Source organism: Callithrix jacchus, chromosome 11, assembly GCF_049354715.1.
Source record: "Callithrix jacchus isolate 240 chromosome 11, calJac240_pri, whole genome shotgun sequence".
NCBI classification, from domain to species: domain Eukaryota; kingdom Metazoa; phylum Chordata; class Mammalia; order Primates; family Cebidae; genus Callithrix; species Callithrix jacchus.
Genome location: NC_133512.1, coordinates 39,527,610 through 39,552,376, shown reverse-complemented (window position 1 = coordinate 39,552,376; position 24,767 = coordinate 39,527,610). Strand labels below are relative to the sequence as shown.

Below are 24,767 nucleotides of genomic sequence, written 5' to 3'. Positions count from 1 at the left end.
TATTATTAATATTCATGAAACTCCACTTAATGGAATTAGTCTTTCCATCACAGTTAAACTCACTTAATGGGTCAAGACTGTTGAATAATTGATAGATAAAGAAAAAAAAAAAAAGAGAGTTTGTACTCCAAAAAATGCAGATTCCTGGCAAAAAAAGAAGGAACTCTAGAAAAGGTGTTCCTTGCCATTAAATCTAAGAATCTCACTCAGAAGAGAGGAGTGTCTATGTTTACATCTTTCTCCTTGCCATGGGGAAAGGTTATAAGAAGTCTATTTCTCAGAACTAGCTGAAGGGATTCATGATTTTGTTCCCTTGTTTCTTCAGTTTTGGCCAAGTCAAGTTCAAATCTTGAATGTCATCTTGAGAATAGTTGCATGGTTTCTTTTGGTCATTAGGTATAAGAGACATGGGTTCTACCACTTCTAGCTTTAGTACAATGCAATAACATCTTCAATATATTTTTTACCAATTTACATATATCTTTATCCATTTGAGAGGAAACTCTTCACTGTGTTCTATCTCAGAATAAGTTTGTCCAGAATGCCTCTACCTTCCCTCCCTTCACTCGCACTCCCTCCATATCCATTTCTTCTCTCCTGTATCTTTCCTACCCAAGAACCCGATGCTCTCTGCTAGGTGCCTATTTCCTAAGAAAATCAAGCCGACAGCAGACATAAGTTTTAAGTGATAAAGTGCTTGACCTTTTGCGTATTTGCAGTTTAATAAGGAAAAATGTATACAATGAGAAGAGAAGTCCTTATAATCTAAACAGGCTGTAGTTGAAAGACTTCACATATCTTATAGATGAGAAAACTAATTTATTTAAAAATGTGAAATAACTGGGGTTAAAATCAAAATTCTTATCCTGAATCCATGGTTAGGTAAAATTGCATGAGGCATTTACTTTATTATTAAAAAGGAAATGTTTCATAAAATACATGAAAATTTGTTTGTTTTTTTTGAGACAGAGTTTCACTCTTGTTGCCCAGGATGGAGTGCAATGGTGCGATCTCGGCTCACCGCAACCTCCGCCTCCTGGGTTCAGGCAATTCTCCTGCCTCAGCCTCCTGAGTAGCTGGGATTACAGGCACGTGCCACCATGCCCAGCTAATTTTTTGTATTTTTAGTAGAGACGGGGTTTCACCATGTTGACCAGGATGGTCTCGATCTGTTGACCTCGTGATCCACCCGCCTCGGCCTCCCAAAGTGCTGGGATTACAGGCGTGAGCCACCGCGCCCGGCTGAAAATTTGTTCTTTTCTTTCCTTTTCCTTTCCCCTTTCCTTTCCCTTTCCCTTCCCTTTCCCTTTCCCCTTCCCCTTCCCCTTCCCTTTCCCTTTCCCTTTCCCTTTCCCTTTCCCTTTCCCTTTCCTTTCCTTTCCTTTCCTTTCCTTTCTTTCCTTTCCTTTCGCTTTCCTTTCTTTTCTTTTTTTCTTTTCTTTCTTGAGGCAGAGTTTCACTCTTGTTGCCCATGCTGGAGTGCAATGGTATGATCTTGGCTCACTGCAACCCCTGCCTCACAGGTCCAAGCAATTCTCCTGCCTCAGCCTCCCTAGTAGCTAGGATTACAGGCATGTGCCACCACACTTGGCCAATTTTGTATTTTTAGTAGAGACAGGGTTTCATCATGTTGGTCAGGCTGGTCTCGAACTCCTGACCTCAGGTGATCTGCCTGTCTTGGTCTCCCAAAGTACTGGAATTACAGGCATGAACCACCAAGCCCAGCTGAGAAACCATATTGGTGCCCATGACCCTTAATTTTACAAATACAGCTATGACAGAGGCTGAATAGTTTGGTGATACTTAAGTGAAAAACAGTAAAACTTCACATCTGGACAACTGTATATTTTATCTCATGGAAGCCTGAGTTTGCCAACTGTACTTTGTAGAGATGCTTTCACAACAAGTGGGTAGAAGTTGGGATTACTGGAAGCTCAATAGTTATTCCCTAAAGGGTTCGCCACCTGATATCTTTGTAGGCTTTCTAACCACCTGGCAGATGCATTCATATTGCTTTGGTCCAGAAGTTCTGGACAGACAACTAACAATGGGCTTTTATTGTCTGTTCAGGAAGTCATCCTTCATTGTGGGAGTGGGATGATCCCAAAATGAAGTTATAAATGGGCTAGAATCTAAAGTAAAAAATAGGTAGAAGATACACAACCAAGTTCCTCTCCCAGTGTTTTCCAATGCTAGCAAAACTCATTCCTGCTCCAAGTAGAATGTTTGATAATTATAGAGAATGGTTTTAAGGACACAATCATGTCAGAGTTGCTAAAATTGTATTTTCTTAGCACATTGAATCAATCTTTTAAAAATAATTTTGTTTGCTATCTCTGAAAGGAAAAGAGAAATTAAATCAAAATAACTAGGGTTTTTGTTTGTTTGGTTGGTTTTTTTTTGAGACGAAGTTTCGCTCTTGTTACCCAGGCTGGAGTGCAATGGCGCGATCTTGGCTCACCGCAACCTCCGCCTCCTGGGTTCAGGCAATTCTCCTGCCTCAGCCTCCTGAGTAGCTGGGATTACAGGCACGTGCCACCATGCTCAGCTAATTTTTTGTATTTTTAGTAGAGACGGGGTTTCACCATGTTGACCAGGATGGTCTTGATCTCTCGATCTTGTGATCCACCCATCTCGGCCTCCCAAAGTGCTAGGATTACAGGCTTGAGCCACCACGCCCGGCTTGTTTGTTTTTAAATATTAGTTACCTGATTGAAAAATAATAATAAAAGGTTGGTGTAATCACCAATGTCTGAGTCTCAGTATAGAGGTAATTGAAAATTAAAGATAATTCTTCTCAGTAGTGATGTTTTTCTTTCTTTGTCTTTTCTCCTCTCATTTCTTTATATATTAAGTGTTTTCTGTTATGAAACTACAAAGCTTTTGGCATTGGTTTCTGCCAAAGTTTTAATAAAAAATCTGAATTACTTATTTAAAATGAGTGCTGTTCTTTGAATTAAGGACCAAGACTAAATTCCAACCTGAAATGACCAAATAGCTTTGTAACTTGCCCTAAACCCAGCATCAAACTTTACCTTGAAGTTATCAGTTTAGCTTTCTAAATATGCTAATTCAGATCTAATTGTCTTCAGGTTATAGCTTAAGCAGGTTGTCATGAAAACTAAGTGTTATATTCAAATAGTAAAATTAATTCACCATATACTAGCACCCCCTGGCTTTATAATGTTGTTAGCATTTTTAAAAAGGGTCTTTGGTTTAAATTCATTTTGCCACAACATATTTTTTTTCTTCCTTTTCAACACATGTAGGTGTTTGCTACTTTTATTGGTGTCAACCAGTGAATTCATATGTTCAAATTGCTTTTGTCATGTGAACAAGAATATGTTGTTCCTTTGGAATTACGTGAAAGTCATTGTGAGATGATAGCTATGTCTGATAAAAAAAAGTATGTTCCTTTTATAAACATGTAAAATACTTTCCTTTAATAAACATTTTATAGTCCTTGAGACAGAAACCATTTCTCTTGGCAAATATACAAGGGTTATTTTGACAAGTAAATCAATAAATGTGACTCATCACATAAACATTACTAAAGACAAAAACCACATGGGTATCTCGATAGACACAGAAAATACTTTTGATAAAATTCAACACCTTTCTTGATAAAAACTCTCAACAAACTAGGTATTGAAGGAACATACCTCAAAATAATAAAAGCCATCTATGGCAGACCAACAGCCAACATTATACTGAATGGGCAAAAGTTGGAAGCATTTCCCTTGAAAACTGGCACAAGACAAAGATGCCTTCTCTCTACCACTCCTATTCAACATAGTTTGGAAGTCTTAGCCAGAACAATCAGGCAAGAGAATGAAATAAAGGGCATCCAAATAGAAAGAGAGGAAGTCAAACTATCCCTGTTTGTGGATGACATGATTCTATATTTAGGAAACCCCACAGTCTTGACTGAAAAGCTTTTTCAGCTGATAAACAACTTCATCAATGTTTCAGGTACAAAATAAATGCACAAAAATTAGTAGCATTTCTACGCACCAACAACAGTTAAACATAGAGCCAAACTAGAATCCCATTCACAGCTGCCACAGAAAGAATGAAATACCTAGGCGTACAGGTAAGCAGGGAGGCAAAAGAGCTCTATAATGATAATTACAAAACACAGCTTAAAGCAATAAGATGAGACATAAAGAAATGGAAAATCATCCCATGGTCATAGACAGGAAGAATCAATATAATTAAAATGGTCATACTGTGTAAAGCAATTTATAGATTCAGTGCTGCTTCTATCAAACTACCAGTGACATTCTTCTCAGAACTAGAAAAAAAAACTATTTTAAAATTCATATGGAACCCAAAAAAGAGCCTGAATAGCCAAGGCAATCCTAAGCAAAAAGAGCAAAGGTGGAGATAACATGTTACCCAACTGCAAACTATACTACAGAGCTACCGTAGCCAAAACAGCATGGTACTGGAACAAAAACAGGCGCATAGACTAATGGAAGAGAATAGGCAGTCCAGAAATAAGGCCCTACACCTATGACTACTTGATCTTTGACACAACTGCCAGAAACAAGCAATAGGGGAAAGACTCCCTATTCAATAAATAGCACTGAGATAACTGGCTAGCCATATGCAGAAAACTGAAGCTGGTCCCCTTTCTTACACCGTATGCAAAAATCAACTTGAAATGGGTTAAAGACCTAAATGTAAAACCCAGAACTATAAAAACCCTAGAAGACACCTTAGGTAATACCATCCTGGACATAGGAATTGGCAAAGATTTCATGACAAAGACACAAAAGCAATTCCCACAAAAGCAAAAATTGACAAATGAGATCTTATTAAGCCAAACAGCCTCTGCACAGCAAAAGAAACTATAAACAGAGTTAACAGACAGCCTGCAGAATGGGAGATGCTGGCGAGGTTGCGGAGAAAAAGGAACACTTATACTCTGTTGGTGGGAGTGTAAAATTAGTTCAGCCATTGTGGAAAGCAGTATGGCAATTCCTCAAAGAGCTAAAAGTAGAACTACCATTTGACCCAGCAGTCACATTACTGAGTATATACCTATAGAAATATAAATCATTCTACCATAAAGACACATGCTTGCAAATGTTCACTGCAGCACTATTCACAGTAGCAATGACATGGAATCAACCTAAGTGCTGACTAGACAAAGAAAATATGGTACATATACATCTTGGAATACTATGCAGCCATAAAAAAAAACTCATTTCTTTTGTGGAATCATGGATGGAGCTGGAGGCTATTATCCTCTGCAAACTAATGCTAGAATGGAAAACCAAATACTCTGCATTCTCACTTTCAAGTGGGAGCTAAATGATGAAATTCTGAACACAAAGAAGAAAACAACAGATACTGGGGTCTACTTGAGGGAGGAGGGTGGGAGGAGGAAAAGGAGCTTAAAGGATAACTATTGGGTTTAATTCCTGGGTGATGAAATAATCTGTACAATAAACCCCTGTGACATGAATTTACCTATGTAACAAAGCTTCACATATACCCTCAAACCTAAAAGTTAAAAAATATATATATTAAGTGATTAAAAAAATAGCTAATACTTGCTAGGGGAAAATCAAATAACAAGCCTTAGAGTCTTGAATTACCATCTTTTTTAATAAAAATTTTACTTATTTTTAGTAATCTTCTCATTCTCTTTCTCCTACCGAGTGCCTGTCGAACAATGAAAAAGCACAATTTGGGGGAATATGCATGTATAAATAAATTTAGACTTAACAGTGAGTTATTTGTGGGGAAGTACAAAGATTCTTTGATTAGACAGTCAATGATACAAAAATAAGTCTCTGAAAAATTGAATACTAATCCAATGAACAAACTTTGATAAATACACAAGGCTTTGTCTACATCATTAGCTAACAATGAATGAATGTACATGCTTTATCCCAGGTGCCTCATGAAGTTTTATCTAAGAATTCTGAATAAATACTTTGGTTTTAACATCAGTTATTAAAGATGGTAAGATAAATTAGTTTCCTTGTCTATGAGACATGTGAACTTTTTTAGATAGCCTAGATTACAATCTGTGTGGATTCTAAGATACTCTCTTCTCAATGTATATTCATGCCTCATCAAACTGCAGATACTCAACAAAAGGTCATATATGTGTATATAGCTTAAATACCCTCCTCTTATACATTTCTTGTGTCTACAAAGTTGAATATAGATTGAGCCAGAACTAAGTATGTTTTGGTGAAGTTAACTGCTTTTTTTTTCTTGTCCTTTTTCACTAATGACTCTATATCTATCTTAAAATGTCCATGACTTTCCTAAGTTTCTAATTTTTTCCACATTATCAAAATCTATAACAAACCTGACTATATTTACTTGAATGCTTCATTAATTACCTGATTATCCTCCTTAAATGTAAGTGTATTTCAGCTAATGTTATGGTTATAATAGTTCCGTAACTATTCAGAATGTAGCAGTTTTGTTTAGCAGTTCCATCTTTTATTACTTATCTATAATCAGGGACTCAATGCCTTGTCTTCTCTTAATGGCATTTCAGGCCACAACAAACAAGTATGGAGAAAAGGAGTGTCTAGAAGCCACCTACCCAGCAGATACCAGTTCATGGAGGATCAACCTTAAACTTGAAGTGCTTCAGTTCTTTTAGATTAGGGTGAACATGGGAATGCCATGCAGCATTGATTCTTCAAAGTATTGTCTCATCTAGCTACTGTCAGATGAACCTCTTTCATACGCTTCTGTACTGTGTTTCCAAAACTGGGCAAGTGCCTAGAACATAGTCTAAATAGCATTTTTTAAAATGAGTAAAGCTATAAAGAACCCGTGACTTTTTTAAGTAAGTCAGATGATTTCTTCCACTATATTCGATGTTACTAGAAATAGTTCCTAATTTTTTTTTCTTTTTTGCCATTGCTATCCTCCCTATCGTTACCATTTCTTTCTGAGTTTTGAATCACATATTCCTGTTTCCTATAATATTTTAATTAAGAAAACCTTGTTTTTCTGAAAACTGCTTCTGACAATGGACACTTGCTTAGTATTTCCCTTTAATAAGAATTGTACTGAAAAGAATACAAGTATTAAACAGGGAAGTCATGGTTTCCTTATAACAGTGGGGCTGAGACCCAGCTGTTAACATATGCTTGAATCTAATCAGTGAGAAACTCAATCTCTACTCAGAAAAGCAGGACAATGGGAGCTGATAGAATCCTTTAATTATTAAATTTGAAATAAAGAGTGAAAATTAAAGGAAAGTGAACAATAGCTAATTTTAGCATCAGAAGATACATGTTCAGATCTCAACTGTGTTTCTTACTAATTTTGTAATCAATTAGTTTCCTAATCAGTCAAAAAAATGGGTGGGGGAGGGAGATAATAATTTTACCTATAACTTATATAATAAATGATTAAGTATTATGAATTAATAGTTTTGAATTTTATTATTCATATCATTTCAACAATTCTAAACATTCAGCAAAAGTCTGGGTGTTTGGATGATATATTTCAGCACAAAATGTACAACATCAATTTTGTACCTTGTTTGAAGGTATTTTAGACTCCTATTTCAAGAAAATGGAAGGAGGATGGGCAGCCATCTTTGAAAATAATGCAGGACTTTAGGTAAATAGTAAGTGTATTGTCCATTTAATTAAAAGTCAGTTTAGCAAAATAAGTTCCTGCCTTCCTACTTTATAATAAATCCAGAGACAACTGAAAAAGTGGAAATGTTTTTAAAAGAAAATAAAGCATTATTATTTTGTGTTGAAGATACTTCAGTCCTTGCCTGCCTAAAAACTGTGCATTTTGTCATGGTATATTGAGATCTGTTCTGCTCTTGACATTATGAAGATACCAATGCAGAATAAATAATCCAGTGATACTTTTTTTTTTTAGCAAATGACTACAATTTTACAGTTAAGTATCTGAAACACATGTAAGAATCAGAAAAAGACTTCTCAACGAAATACTACCAAGGCAAATTCAAAGCACATTAAAAGGGTCATTCACCATGATCAAGCAGAATTTATCCATGGGATGCAAAGATGATTCAACATAAGCAAATCCAGAAATGTGTTATATCTGATTAACAGTAAGAAGGACAAAAACTATGTGATTACTTTGATAGATGCAGGAACGGCATTAGACAAATTCAATGTCATATTATAATAGAAATTCTCAATTAGGTACAGAAAGAATGTACCTCAACACAGTTAAAGCCACATATGATAAGGCAATAAATACATCTTACTCAATAGTGAAAAAATAAAAGGTTTTTCCTGAGATTAGGAACAAGATAAGGTTGCTGACTCTTGCCACTTCTATTCAACATACTAATGCAAGTTCTACCCAAAGAAGTTAGACAAGAAAAAGAAATGAAGGGCATCCAAATGGGAAAGGAAGAAGTTAAACTGTCTCATTTCCAAATGACATCATTTTATATAGAGAAAATTTAAAAGACTCCAGCAAAAAAAAAAAAAAAAACAACAACAACAAAAAGAAAAACCCAGTAAAACCAATAACTGAATACAGTAAACTTGAGGGATATAATATTAACATACAAAATCAATAGCATTTCTGTATACTAACAATGACCTATCTGAAAAATGATTAAGGAAATCATCCCATGTGTAATAGCTACAAAAGGGAAAAAATGCAAAAATGTTAGGAATACATTTATCCAAGGAGGTGAAAGATATTCACACTGAAAACTGTAGAATGTTGATGAAAGAAATTGAAGAAGATGAAAGTAAACGGAGAGATATCCCCTGTTCATAAATTGGAAGAATTAACATGTTAAAGTCTACATACTACCCAAAGTGATCTTCAGATTCAGTTTAATCTCTATCAAAGTCCCAATGACATTTTTCACAGAAATAGCAAAATCAATCCTAAAATTTGTGTGGAACCATGAAAGACCCCGAGGAGCCTATGCAATCTTGATCAAAAAGCACGAAGCTGGAGGTACCATATTTCCCAATGTTAATAGTTACTAGAAAACTATAGTAATCATAAAAGCATGACTTTGTCATAAAAACAAACACATAGGCCAATGGAACAGAACAGAAGTCCCAGAAATAAATCCACACACTATGGTCAATTGATTTTTAATGAAGATGGCAAGAACACTCCTTGAGGAAAAGACAGTCTTTGATAACTGGAGCTGGGAAAACTAGATATACAAATGCAGAAGAGTACAATTAGAACCTTGTCTTATACCATGTTAAAAAAAAATCAACTCAAAATGGAGTAAAGATTTATGTGTAAGACCTGAAATTGTAACATCAATAGAAGAAAACACAGGGGAAAATATCTGTGGCTATAGTTACTATTATAAACAATGTTCAAGAGAACATCCTTTTACAAGTCTCCTTCTGTATGTGTGTTCAAGTTACCTTAGGCTAATGTTTTTAGTGAGTTTGGGCTTCTGTTTCTTTTTTAGTATGTAGCACTTGGAAATATGAAGGGAGACAGCAAAAGAAGGAAAGAATGTTGTCAACTTTCCTTACCTATTCCTCAGACTCCAGCCTATATCCATGTGTCTTAATACACAGGTACATACCCACACAACAAATCTCCTCTCTTTACTGTTTTATACTCTGTATATCACACCTCTTTGGTTCCAGTTAAAATTGGGAGAAAAGTGGTTTTGTATACTGATATTCTTCAAGTTTAATCCAAACTTTAGGGGGAAAGCAGGCCAGAAGTCATGTGGTAGGTATGTAAAATATCATTTTGAGGTATTTTCAAGCAATACTTTGGGAATTACATCTTAAATAGGAAAGATGCTTTCTACTCAAAACAATCTGCTTGGTTAAGTTATCAAGGACTGTGGAGGGCACTGTGGTCATAAGTGTGAAAGCACAACCTGCTTGACCAGCAGAAAAAGTCATAATTCTGGCCTGGGCCATCAGAATTATCACAGGAATGTCACCCAACCTCTTATTTTCTTGACTGAAAAGGGAACATTAATTTCATCCTGGCTCTGTTGTTATTATTGATGATAGAATGATAATACCTGCCAGTGTTGTTGAATGTTTAGTATGCACTTAGTGCTCTGCTCTGTGGCACTATGCCTCAGTGCTTCTCTACACCATCACATGTTGTTTTTATGATTAAATGAGATAATGTATACATAGCACCTTTTTGTATTTTTGTATTAATATTGTTTTTTAAGGTTTTCTTATCCCTTTGAAATCATTACAAAATTTTACAATCATTTAAATTTCTAATTTTATAAGTAACAGAAAAATTAAGTAATATGCTTAAGTCGCAGAGATGAAAAATAACAAAACTATAACCTGATCTCGTGTCTCCGGACTTCCACCTTCATTTATTTTCAGGAGGTTTAATGGATTATTAAAAATATCTCAAATATGTACACACTTTTTAATTACTATAAAAGCTTATTCTGAATTGTGAAAATATATTTTTTTAAATTTTTCCACCAATGACTTTTTTATTTTATTAAAATTTTCCAGGTCAAAACAGTAAGCTTTATAATAAATTAGCAGTTTACAGACCATGCTTCCTAGTTTTCATGGAGCATTTTGCACAAGAACCAGTCAAGGACTTACTCTTTGACTCAAAATTTCTGCAAACCAATACGTCTCTGTTATGTTCTCAAGCAAGTACACGGCTTTCTGCCGTGATGAGGGAAGTGAATTTCCAAGACATTTATGCAAGATATTTACATATATTTAACAGCTAACATAAAAAAGCAACATGGCTAATTAAGAAGGCAAATATGTCAGGATATACAAATACAAATTTGAGAATGTTTTTATTTTTAAATTACAACCAAAAGATTTATGCAAATGAAGGAGTGCTCCTTGTTTCACTATTACTCTGCATTAACTTTGTTGCTCAATTGCCTATTTCTTCATACCACATGATAACTCAGATGCCAAATTGTAGAAGAATATTTTCCACCTGCAGTATTTATTTACTGATGTCATGAAACAATCTTTAGGCTAGGATGACTACTGCTTAACTTTGAAGAAAAAAAGTTACTATAACTGTACCATAACTGGGGCCAGATCAACATTGCCTATGAAAAGAAAATATGTAAGCAGAGTTTGTCCCAGAAAAAAAATGCCAGCTGCAACTAATGTGTACTGTATTCCATTAATACTAAGATATACTTTTTCATATTTTGGCATATCTGAAATTGGAAAGTCTCTCACACTTGATATTATTTCATCATGAGATTGGCACTGATTTTTGTTTTTCATAGTGATATATAAAATAATGGTTACATTTCTTTGTGCCACAATTGATGGCATCTTTTGATTCATCTTAATTGATTCAATTAAAAATAATTATTCTACTCTTTGAGATATTTGTAAAATCCCAGCCAATGGCCATCCTAAAATTATAGCTTAGATATTAATTTTATATTTTTTACAGACTTCAGTGATTGAATAGAATCCCAAAGAAGCAAAAATTAAAATAATAAAACAAACAGAAAATATTGCTAAGGACAAATTTTAAATAATAGTTGGTTCTCTTACTGTAAGTGGGCTTTGAGCTCAGACAAAAATGGTTCTTCCTTGGCCTGACATCTCTATAATCATAGATTTTTACTCTTTATTATGATGATATAATTGGTTTATGATTAATTTTAGAAATCAAATCAATACAAAAAAGAATCATTTAGTCAAATCCTTAGTTAAGTAATGTCATGACCCAGTGCCAGCAGTGTAAGTGTACGGACTGTCATGTGACCAAAAATCATCTACTAACGTGCATGTGGCTGTTGATGTAATCAAGGAAATCATGGGGCATGGATTTGCAGCTTCCCTCTATAGAAAGTTCTCACACTACTGTTGTGGGCTGGAGAGTCACTGTAGACTACTACAGGCATCAAAATCACCTGGAGGCATGCTGGGCCCCATTCCCAGAATTTCTGATTTAGTAGGTCTGGAGTGGAGATTGCAATTGGCATTTCCAACTAGTTCTCAGGTGATGCTGATACTCCTGGTCTAGGGACCACTCTTTGAGAACCACTGGGCTAGTGGATTGAACAAAAGGAAACAGGATTTGGGGTTGGTTGATCTCCAGTTTGGGTCTAATTGGCTACACTTATTTTTCTTGTGTCTTGATGTTCTTATTTTTCTAACAGAAATAGTACAGATTATGCCTGCTTTTGCTAAATATAGGGGCACTGTGAGAATCAAATGAGGTAATAGACCTGAATAAAATGCTTTGCAAAATGTGACGCTCTACATATAATGAGGTATAAATGATATTATCTCCATTAAATCTACAGATACTGTTTTCATAAGCTAGGGTCAGAATTCATATGTCAAAGTACATTTGCAATCTTACATGAAAATTAATCCTAAGTTTTTTAGTTATTTTTAAGTGTTTAACATAATTAAGAATTTTATGTTTCAAAAAACACTTGAAATATTTAGTTATTTTTGTTGATTTTTTATAGGAAGTAGCTGGGGTTCCACATATATTTTCTTCCTCTTCCTAATCACTTTCCAACCTGTCCCATGCAACATTGAGATTCATGACCACAGATAACTCATCAGGAGTTGCAGTGGTTCTCATACCACCAGCTCTTAGGATTCCTCATAGTGATAGATATTTAGGCTTCTTTACCCAATATTTCTCCCATGTAGTTTCAGACCAAGAGTAAGTTTTATGAACTCTCTCTTTTGTCTTGTCCCAAGTAACCTAATTGTTACTCAGTAGAGTGCCGTAAATTCTGCCTGATCTGTGAGTATTAATAGACGAAGCTCTATAGAAATGACCTTTCACTGGATCTCAGAATTTGATACATTTTCAGTAAACAATATGAAAAGTGACATAATAGAGATGTATAATTTTCGTCCAAGTTGTTTTTAAAATGCAAAACTTCTTTTAAAGAAATGCCCTTACCCTACCTCCCACCTTCACACTATCCCCAGATCTTAGTATCAGCTTGTTCCATAAGAAATTGTGTGGATCTAGCCAGATTAGAAACTATTTTTTCTCTCCTCCTATTATCTCTTTACATTTTTAATGTGTGTCTCTTTTTCATCTAAATGAGTCACCTTTGTAAAATATGTATTTATTTTAATGATAGAAGGGAAACAAATGCCTAGGTTTATAAATATGAATTTTGTAAATACTGACTTTGCTGCATGCTTTTGTAATGTTCAATGGTTTTTCAGGAATGACTCTGTCTACTCATATGTAACAATAGAGTCTATAGATAAGGTCTTTATTCCATGCTGTTTCCCACTTTTCTCTGCCTTGGTGAAATTTATCTATAAACCAGAGAAATTACCTATTTCAGAAATTATTTTACCAAACAATTGACTATCTGTAGCAGATCATTTCTCTGCTTTATATTCTTTTCCTGCAACTACAATAATTAATGTACACTTCTTACCACATGTGATGTCTATACATTTTCTACCCTACCCTATTGTCCTCTGTCATCCTTTTTGTTTTTTGTTTTTTGTTTTTTTCCTGTTCTGCAGCCTGGAAAATCTTTCTGTCTCTTCAACAGACCAGGTTCACATCAGGGTTTTTGCATGAAATGATCCTGTTCAAATGAGCTCTTCTTCAGTTGTAACCTGGTTATCTTCTCAGCTCAGATATCACCTTCTCTGGTCAATTTTCCTGACCAGTGTACCTACCCCCCATCATCCTTCATCACTTTCCCTAACCCCACTGAGGTTATTGTGTGTTGTTAGCTACCATGTGTAAATTTACCCGGGGGGTAAAATATCACCTCAGCCATTGTCTAGGCTCCAAAGATATTTATTGACTTTTATATATGTAGTGATTTTTTTTAAAAAAATCAAATTGCCTATTTAAAAATATATTTAAAGTCAATCTCTTTACTTTTACTTAAAAAGTTTGGTGCATGGGTGTTTATTCAAGATATGTTTCATAGTAAGCATCCATGTTATATTAATCTTATTGCCATAAAAGAAAGAAAAGGAAACAATGATCAGCCTGCCAGACCAGTACTTGGCAGTAGTTTTAAAAAGTAAGCTCTGCCATGTATATACCTTTATAGGACAAACACATGGCTCTGCCACTTTTCTTTTTTGTTTTGTTGTTGTTGAGATAGCGTCTTGCTCTGTTACCCAGGCTGAAGTGCAGTGGTGCAATTATGAGTCATTGCAGCCTTTACCTCCTGGGCTCGAGTGATTCTCCCACCTCAGCCTTCTGAGTAGCTAGGACTAGAGGCCTGTGCCACCAGGTCCAACTCATTTTTCTTTAATTTTTTCTTTTTTTAGAGATGGGATCTTGCTATGTTGCCCAGGCTGGTCTTGAACTCCTATGCTCAAGCAAGCCTCTTGTCTTAGCCTTCCAAAGTGTTAGGATTATAGGCATGAACCATCGCCCCTGGCCACTGCCACTTTTCTAAATGAGTGATCTTGGGCTACTGACTTCTCCTTTTAGTGGGCCTTAATTTCCTTATATGCAAATAGGACTATCTATCTTATAGATTGATGAAGATTAAATACAACAATTTAAATGTTTCAACCTAAAGCCTGACATTTAGTAAGCATTCAACAAATGTTAGCCAATATTAGATAGTCTTATCATGTTCATGTGTCTCAAAAGAGCTCTGGATTATGGCACATTTAATGCCTGCATAGCATATTGCTCTTATGCATCAGAGTTGAACAGTTTTAGATCTGTGTTTTGATAACAGTGTATAATTATCTGACTTTTAAATGCTTCAAACTACCTAACAGATGAAAACTGCTGTAATAAGCATCCACCAAAAGTCTATAATATGAGTCATAGGCCGGGCACTGGCCACGGTGGCTCATGCCTGTAATTCCAACACTTTTGGGAGGCCGAGGTGGGCCAATCACAGGGTCAAGAGACTGAGACCATCCTGGCCAACTAAAAATACAAAAATTAGCTGGGCATGGTGGCGTGTGCCTGTAGTCCCAGCTACTTGGGAGGCCGAGGCACGAGAATTGCTTGAACCTGGGAGGCAGAGGTTGCAGTGAGCCTAGATTGCGCCACTCCACTCCAGCCTGGCGCCTGGTGCCTGGTGCCTGGCGCCTGGCAACGGAGCAAGACTCTGTCTCAAAAAAAAAATATATGGGTCATAGCGTTTTGGAGATCTGTTTTGGAGAGTTTTGGAAATCTGCCTGTAGGATGACCTTCCCAGACTTCTATATAACAAGGAGTCAGTCTTGCTAGCCAGGCACATATAGATAGTACAGGTTTCATAATATTTGGGACATTTAGCAAACTTCTTCATTTAGTAAGCATTTCCATAAACTTTTCAAAGATTTTCATATTTGAGAAAGAAGACTTCATGATGCTCAAGATAAATACAAGGAATAAAACAGAAGGAACATTTCTTTGATGATCAGAATTATACCACATTCATTGTGGTTGACTACCTTTTGAAAAGCAGATTTTTAAACTAAATGGTAAGGAAATCCACTGCAGTATAACATAAGAAGTATTCATATTTATTTTGGGGCTGTGACATAGAAACTTACCTTTGATGGTACTATAATATAAACTTTAAGTGAAAGTGAAAAATAGGTGAAAGGATAGGTGGAGCTAGTGATGAAAAAACAAAGGTAAGCCCAGTGAGACCAGACAATTAGACCAAGGTGGTATACTCAGGATTTAACTTACTTGGCTGACGTGTACTGAACTCCAACAGTCTAGGATATTTTGGCGAGGCTCTCTGATCTGGGTTTCATAGCACATGTTTGTGTGCTATATAAAATCCAGCTGTCTCATTTAGGATTGCTTATCTCAGATTCAAAATGAGTTGTCAGTTCTGTTCATTTGTTTGCAGTTTTCTGGATCTACTATAAACTGTTTTCTCAGATGTTGTTACTCTTTAGTCAAAGATTTCTCCCTATAGCACTGTCCTTATGCACAATATTTCCTTCTTGCCTTAGGGTTATCAACTAAATAAAGTGAGTCCCTAAAATCACTTTATCGCCCAAGTAGCCAGCAGAGGTAATCATTTATGAAATGTAGCTAATTTCAGTAACTGACAGGCACATGAAGTGCCTAGGAGTGTCAGACTACTTGGGATGGTTCCAGGAGGTCGTCTGCTTTAAGAGCTGCATTTTGCTAAGGATTCTGATGGTTACTGGAACTTTTCCTGTTGTTTAACTCAGTAGTCTCCAGGGGACTGTGTGGCACTTGGGTGCAAAATGAGATCAGCAATTAGGAAGATACCACTGCAGGCACTTGAAAACTAAATCATTGAGTACCAGGCTTAATAGTTAGTAAGTACAAGGCCAGAGTAATAGCCTGAGGATGTTGGTAACTCTGGCTCCTTATTCTTTCCAGGGTACTTAGAACCCTAGCTCCTTGTGTGTCTGCCTCCAGAGGGTGGTGTTCAAATATTTAGCAAGAGGAAAGTCAGATGCAATCAACTTTCCATCCCAGTAGATCACCAAAGGTTGGGAAGTTTTAGCAACTTGGAACTTGAAAAGTCCTACACTATCCACATCTATTTAAGGTCAGACCTAGGCCCACCTTCCACATAGAACAGAGACACTAGTGTCAAACAGCCTGGCAGGTCTTTGTATGAAGGGATTCATTCCCTCTGGGAGTGATCGATTTGATTAGTTCCAACTTATATATTTGATGGAACCCATGTAGGTTAAAAAAAAATCTTGGAGAGTAAAATCAGCAATTTTTTACTTGAAACCAAAGGCACAGTTACCACTTACCTCCAAGCTTTGATTACTTCATTTACTCCCATGGAACCATCAAGAAAAGAATGAAAAAAAGAATGAGGGGAAATAATGAGCTTTCAAGAAGTTTCCTAGAAGAAACACAGACTAGAAAATCGGAGACCTGTGTTCTACAGACACAAAGTTATCTATTTAAAGAATTGATGTCTTCATTCCTCATCTGGAAAATGAGTATGTGAACCAACTCATATAATGGTTTAAAATTCTCTGTCTAGAACATTAAGAGCTGCAAATATTTAAAATATATTTATAATCAATAGTAAGCACATGGCATTTACTATTTAACCTTTTTAATAATGTTATAAGATAAATATTATCACTATGATCCCCATTTTATAGATGAGGAAACTAAAGCATAAAAAGTATAAGAAACGGTCAAATTTATGAAAGGTAGAGATGGAATTCACAAGTGATCCCGCATCAGAGCTAGTGGAATATATTTTCTGTCTACAATTATATCAGAAATTGACCTTGAAAACAAAAAGAGGCAGTCTCTCTCCATCTCTGTCCTTTTGGCTGTTCTTTCTTCTCTCCTGGAAGGTCATATTGTTTATAGAGAGCATAAACTCAAATCCACCATGAGGATTTGAGCCCTGCCCTGCAACGACTGAAAAAGGTAAATTTGGGTCCTGTGTATCTATTCTCTTATGATGCTTTATTAAAAGATACTTTTTACAAAGCCATACAAAGTGGGAAAAGGAGAATTATGCCCAGAAATAAATTCTGAAGCCTCGGGAAGGCATATTTGTTTTTGTCCCAGACATACAGTGCAATTAAATCTACCCCTTGTAAGATTGATGAAACATTTTTCTTGATAGAGATATGTGATTTGTATTCTAATGATAATTAATATGGAGTTTAAGGAGCTTGAGTTTATGTCAGATCTTTTTTTTTTCTTCCCAGGTTGGTACTTATTGCTTCTTATATTTGGCTTTTCTTCTGAATCTGTGTTGAGAGCTTACACAGGGTTTTAAGTAGGTAACAGGCTTTAAACAAACAAAAAGAACCCTAAGTACTTTTGTCATTATAGCAGTGATAACAACAGACATGTAAATGCTTTTATATCTAGAGCTTTCTCATTCTATTCTTAACTTCCTTTTCATATTGATAGGCATAGCGGTGTCAAAAAGCAGAGAGAAAGCTGTAGACTCTAAATGGCTGGGTGATCTGCAAAACCAGGTTACTCAGGGTCACAACCTGGAGTTGTGAAGTTTGTGTTTTACAGAAGGGGCAGCAGCATGAAAGGACATAACATAACCTATGCTTCCTTTATCAACCAAATACCATGGCCTGGGGCAATATTCAACTAGAGAAATGAAACCAGAAAGATATGAAAGTGACTAATTCAATTCACAGGTATACATCAGGCACCTAGTGCTGGAGCTACATCAGCCTGAAGAAGTCAAAACTCCTTGTTCACATGTGGCTTACATTTAAACTGTACTGTCTAAAATGGTGCTCCCTGGCCATATGTGCTTATTTAATTTTAACTTAGATTAATGAAACTATATATCTCAAGTGCCCAATAGCCGTTCACAGTTAGCATTTCCACATTGGACATTACAGATACAGAATATTTGCATCATCACTGAAAGTTTTTTTGGGGAGCATTGTCTAGTGGTTAAAGCCTAAGCAAAATAAATAAGCAATCAGAGTACATTAGGAGTTCTTTAATAAAATTAAAGCAGGGAAAGAGTTAGGTTATGCTAAGACACAGAAGGTTTGTGATATTTAAATCGGTGATCAGAGATGGTCTCACTCATAAACGATGTTTGCTGGAAGAGCCAAAGGTGATGAAGGAGCAAACTTTGAAACTATCTTAGTAGGGAGGAGGATTGTAGGCCCCGGGGAACAGAAAGGGCAAAAGCCCTGAGGCAGAACCAAGCCCGCAGTGCTCAAGGAAGAGGGGGCAAGTGTGAGACAGAATGATCAAGAAAACAGGGTGATAGAAGTGTGGCAAGTAGTCACGGTTTCATTTATTTTAAAGGTAAGTGAACTGGATTTGGTTGCAGACTGGATTGGGTGATCAGAAGGTGGGAACGGAGTAAAGGATGACTTCAGGGTTTTGGATCTGGGAACCAGAGAGGAAAGATGTGGAAGCAGGTTTAAGCTGAGAGTTAAATTTAGTTGTCATCAGCATATAGATGGTATTGAAACCCTTTTTCCCAGATGAGATCACCTAGGGAACAAATGTAGTCAGAAAAGAGATATAAAGACTGTGGCTTGGGACACTCTAACATTATGACATTGGAGCCATGAGGTGGGGCCAGATGAAGCCTGATTGATTTTCACTGGCAGAGTGTGCAGTCCTATGGCCCATTTGAGGCAAGCCATTCAAAGAGGAGCACAGCATTAGCTCTATCAAATGTTAAGGGGTCAAGTAAGATGAAAACTGACCGCTAGATTCGGTAACACGCAGGCCACTTCTGACCTATAGAAGGTAAGGAGTTTGATGAGTTAAAAGCCTGATGAGAAGAGAGAATTGGAGGAGAGAAATTGTAGACTGTACATATACTCTATACACAGGGATTTAAGTAGATAATAGTCCATATGTGCAGTCTACAATATCTCTCCTCCAGTTCTCTCCTTTAATCAAGAACATTTTGGAGGTTTGAAAACATGAGAGAAGATATGGCATAGTAATCTACAGGAGTTAGAAAGGGAATCTACCAGGGGAAAATGGCCTAGAACAACTTTAAGGGCTCATGTAAATTTCACATATATTGCTTTAAAGTGAGACCAGTCAGAATAACTATGTCAAATAATGATACCATTTCACCAGCTACATTCAATAGAATTCAGGCTCCACTAGGCAGGGAGCTGGATGCAGCCAGAATTGAGATAGAGTGAATGAGCCAAGTGATTGTCTGATGTACTAAGAATTTTAAACTGGCTTAAATGCCAAGTGAGACAATGAGTATGATAAGAGAAATGAAAAGTTGGTAGGATCAGTGGATGGTAGATCATAGAAATGTTGCAGTATGGGAGTAAAGAGAGTAAATTGAGAAGATAGAAAGTGATATGAAGAAAGGAGGATGCTTGGAATTGATAGTATGAAAGAGTTCTGATTTTTGTTGATCAAAAGGATGGAGCATGATCACAAAAGTCACCAAATCCTATTGTAAAGATCAGGTCATGAAGTGAGTCACTTTGAATTCTTATTAGGTGAGTGTACGCCTACTGTGAATATGGGCATTATCTCTTTATGAAAGAAGAAAGTTTTTGACAAGATACTTTCAGTTAATGCTGAAATTTAAAAATCAAAAACAACAAGGCACAGTTTTCATTAATGCAGAAAGGAAACAAGAAGAAGATACTTTTCCTAATGTACACTAAATCCAAGTGTAATTTAGGAAAGAAGAAACTATTTTATGAAATACGATCTGTTGATGTTTAAATGTAAATTTTATTTTCCATTAGAGTCTTATTTATGTTTCAAAAATAGATTTTTATATTTATGCTCAAGATAAAAATATGGAAGTATTTTTGCTTACTGATTTGAAGATTATTAGCATTCAACCATAAAAATATACAAAAGGGACAAATTGCACTTTTTCCAACTTTACAGTTAACTTTGAAGAAATGCTCAATTTGATCAGGCAGGATTCATTCACCATTACCTTTAAAAGCACAAGGTAGAAACTTATCTTCATTAAGTGCCACTGAATGTCTGGCACCACATAACTAACCAGAGAATTCAGTAGCTTAGGGTCCATGGAATGCCTCAAGTTCAAAGGGAAGAGAGACATCCTGTTTGGTGTTGTATTTCACTTACGCTGTTAAAACTGCCCAGACCCCATTAAGTGTTTTCTTTTTCATTCTTGGGCATGGTCTTCTTTGTCCCTTATGAATAACGTAAAGCATAATAAAACTCAATGCCAGACTAGGTAATTTTCACAATGTGTTGTAAGATTTTATTTTTAGGTATAAAGGTCTTTCTTTTTGTGTGAAAGTCATTTCGTTAATCATAGTGACATCAGGTCCCATGCCACTTGTGTGGACCCGGCTTGTTAGAGAAACAAGAACATTGTCTCAGACCCAGTTCCTTCAAACTGCAAATTCTACCATTGAAACTTAAACTACAGTGAATATCTATAGAGAAATAATGAAGGTAGATAAATTCTAAATTGTCTGTTGAGGAAAATTTATTCTCAATTCCTAAGACCATAAACATGAACACAGAAAAAGAAGGTGTTTTGAACTTCTGCATAAAATTACAATGTAAAAGATTTAGCAATATGTATTCAAGTCTAGAAAATGCAGATGCTCATTTTTTTCTAGTTTAAAACAACAACCTATAACTTCTTTGAATTTCTCAGACATAGTAAATCGAAAGAAATAGAAAAACATTTTTAAATTAAATTTGGGAAACATAATGGCTGAAAAAATCTTGTATAATGGAATTTTTCAGAAGTGGCTTATTGATATTGTGCTACCTATTTATTTGTAACAGACTGTGATTAGGAAATGTGTGCATCTGATCTAAAGATGACTTTTGAGGTCAAAGTAATAAAGCCTTTCAAATGATGACTTATTGAATAATTTCTGAAAATGTAAACAAAGACTTTGGAGAATTTGTGATTTGTCAGAACTCTAGGGCTTTACAACTTTTTCTTTTGTTTTCTTAAAATATAGCTAAGAGATAATAAATAAAAATAATTTGACTCCTAAAATGCAGTGTTACAATTTACTAAAAATTGTTTAAAGGATGCTATGCAGAGGTTTCTGATCCTTCCTGTTTGTTCTGCTACCTTTATCTGTAGAATATCTAATAATCAGATTCGTAGGTCACATCAATTCAACCATGTTTTACTGGAGAAGGTCTGGCCTAACTGTTTGATTTGGCAACCTAAAAGGGTAAAAGAGTGAATAATGGGCTATAATATTCTCTACGTAATATTATATTCTACGTAATATTATAAGAATTAGACCCTACTTAAAAATTTTATTTGCCGCTCATTAGATGTGTTGAATGAGTATAATGAAATTTTTAAAGTGATTATAAAACAAATGTTATATTTTCTCTATCTAATAGTCTTTTAAAATTTGGTTACTTAAAAAAAAATGTCATTCCATTTCAGCTAAGGGTCTTTCCCATCAGGGAACCATGCACAAATCCAATGCTTTTAAATATCATATCTGTGTTTGATCTTTCTAGATACAGTTTTTTACTGTCACTTTTAAAATGTTATCTATGAGTCAATCTCTTCAGGAACAAAGAATAATAATAAGATATACATTTTTGTATGTGCATAAATAGTAAAATATGTTTCACACATTTCTTTAATCATCTCCTCTGGATCATAAAGTCATACACGGCTACTGACCTTGTGAAGCACCATTTTAGACATTTCTTGGTGGAATTATTTCTTAATTATTGAATCATTTATTGATTTATTTGTCTTGTTTTAAAACATTTATTGAGTTTTTAACATATGGGAAGCATTCGTGGTCTATTAAGATAGACACATACACAACTATGACAATATATTTGTAAAATACTTATAATACTCTTTGGGAACACAGATGAAGAAGTAGATCAGTTTACTTGGCTTAGGGAAAATCCTCACTGACAGGGTAACTTTAATATGGTATAAAAAGATGAGTTGTACTTAGCCAAATGGAATGAACAGCTAAAAAATGTTAAATAAATTTTTTTTTTAATTCTAAAAGCACATTGTATTTTCAGAAAATTAATGAGTGGCCTCGTGTTGATTGTGTTAGATGTATGTGAAGGAGAATAATTAAGAGAACACATTACTTCTGAAGGCATTTCCTGTGATGACAAAATATTGTGAGTTTATTAAAAAGTACTGAGGGAGGCAGTATCTGATTTTATCTAAGTTACAAACTCAGAGAAAGGGTGTGTACCTTCATGTATATATCTGTAGTAAGTACATATCTGCCTATCTATCCATCAATCATCAGTCTACTTATGTTGGAATTTACATTTACAATATTTGAATGGAAAAAAAAGATAAGACTTTTTTTTCTGGCAAAAAAGTGAGTCTGATTTAGTTGATTTGTGTGACAAAGAAGACTGGGATTGCCAATCCTATTGTAGAGTGGATATTTTCCATAAATTGACTCAGCTGTATCCAATTTTGAGGAAATGTTTTTAAATCACTTACACAATATGCTTAAAAGTATATCCTTTAGGAAATACTCATAAAAATATTAGACATCCCCTTAAAAGATGAAAGAAGGTGTATAGTTTTTCAAATTCTGTTAAGATTATACTACCAAAAGATATGAAGATTTCTGAGTTAGGAAGTTACTGCATAGGGAAAGTTTCCAAAATATGGCTTAGGTTTTGGAATCTCCACTGAGCAAATTGTTGTTAATGAAAAAACATGTTTTAATCTTAAGATATATTTGCTATGGTTTGGCTGATTGAAAACATAACTTTTGGATGAAAAATAGATTATCATCCCTATTAATAAAAATGCTGTTTGGGTGTCTTATCAGTAGAGGGCACTTTTCTTATGGTGCTTAGATTTGAAGGGAGCTCCTACATGGTAAGTAGTAATTAGTAGTAGTGAGTTTACTCACCTGATGTACTAGGATTATTTTTTTTTCCTGAAAGTTACTCTTTCTATACCTAAACATGAACTTGATGTCTTCTTTTTTATTGAGTTTTCTGAGATTAATGAAGAATCTGACACCTTAGGCTTGGTAATGTTAAAGATAGTGACATGATGGAAGACTGCTGATTACCAATAGCAAGGTTTAACTATGAATCAAATAAATCATACTTCAAAAATTTTATAGATTCAAAATCTACAGATTTTAATCATTTCATTTAGTTCAGTCAAAATTAATAGTATATTATTTCTTTAGAAGACATGTGGTTAACTTACCTTATAAAATGATGTAAATACAGCGAGTTAATGATACAGTATTTAAAAATTAATCTATAAGCATTGAATTATTCAATGTAATTTGTTGCTTAACAAATTATCAATGTAATTTGTTATATAACTAGGGTTATATAATCCTAGTAGTATGGATAAAGACAGATATCCACACTAATCACATCCGACTTTTAATAAGCTGCATACTCTCTGTGACCTGTAATATAAAAAAATTGTCTTGAGTATGAAAATATTAACAGAAAAATTCAAGTTGCTATTCTTACAAATTAAGAATGTGCATTTTCTGAAATAAAGTGTTCTTTGAGATACTTGATAATATACACAAAGAAAGACAATGGAAAGGGATTTCTCTGTATATGGATTTCAAACAAAGAGTTTCTCTAATTAAAACAAAAACTGGTCACACAGTATATTCAGAACAAAACAAAGACTTCTAACAGCACAGCATTCCATGGGCTTTTTTCCTGTCCAAAAGATGTATGAATACATACCAGAATTTTGCTTTAATTGTAATACTCTAAATTTCAAGTCTACAAAAACAAATCTATACATGCACACACACTAATGCACCTATGCATACCATTATTATTTAGAAATCAAAGGTAAATAAATTTCAAATATGTTTCATTAGGATTGGGAAAGCTCTAGGGTGCTGACACCAGTAAGCATGAAATGTACTTGATCCTGGGATGGTGTGAAAACGATGAGTTAGCCAACTGAAAAACAGATGGCCCTTAATCACCCCATGTGGCTAAACACACAAATGCCAACCTCAGAGACGCCTTACCTTTGCCCTGTCTGTCCCCTCTAGGCTAGTCCTGCTATATTAAGGGTTATTGCCTTTCTGGCCCTCCCTGCAATCAGCTTTTGAAGTCCATGGCCAAGAAGGCAGTGTGAGAATACCATTATGAGAGAGGTGTTTGCTTAAAGTCATAGTCCGGACAAGATCCCCTGGACCCCTTGATAGTCTAGCAGGGAGGCACAAACTTTAGCCAGTATCTTCTAATTCCCTAAGGATTCAGAACTGCCCACCATAAAAACATAATGGGCTGTTTTTCTGAGCAGCCAAGAGATAACATCTTAAAGTTACAATGTGGGTTACAGACTGCTGACATAAAGCAATAAGAAATACGAATAACACCCCTGACCTGGGAAAAACAACATAGTCTAGTATATAGATACCACTGGATGCTCCTTTCTCATG

The 24,767-nt window shown here is 35.3% G+C and overlaps 1 protein-coding gene across 31 annotated transcripts in view; it reads left to right on the top strand.

Moving 5' to 3' along the window:
• HDAC9 (histone deacetylase 9) overlaps nucleotides 1–24,767 on the top strand; it is a 959,772-nt gene that overhangs the window by 825,717 nt on the left and 109,288 nt on the right. The window lies entirely within an intron of this gene.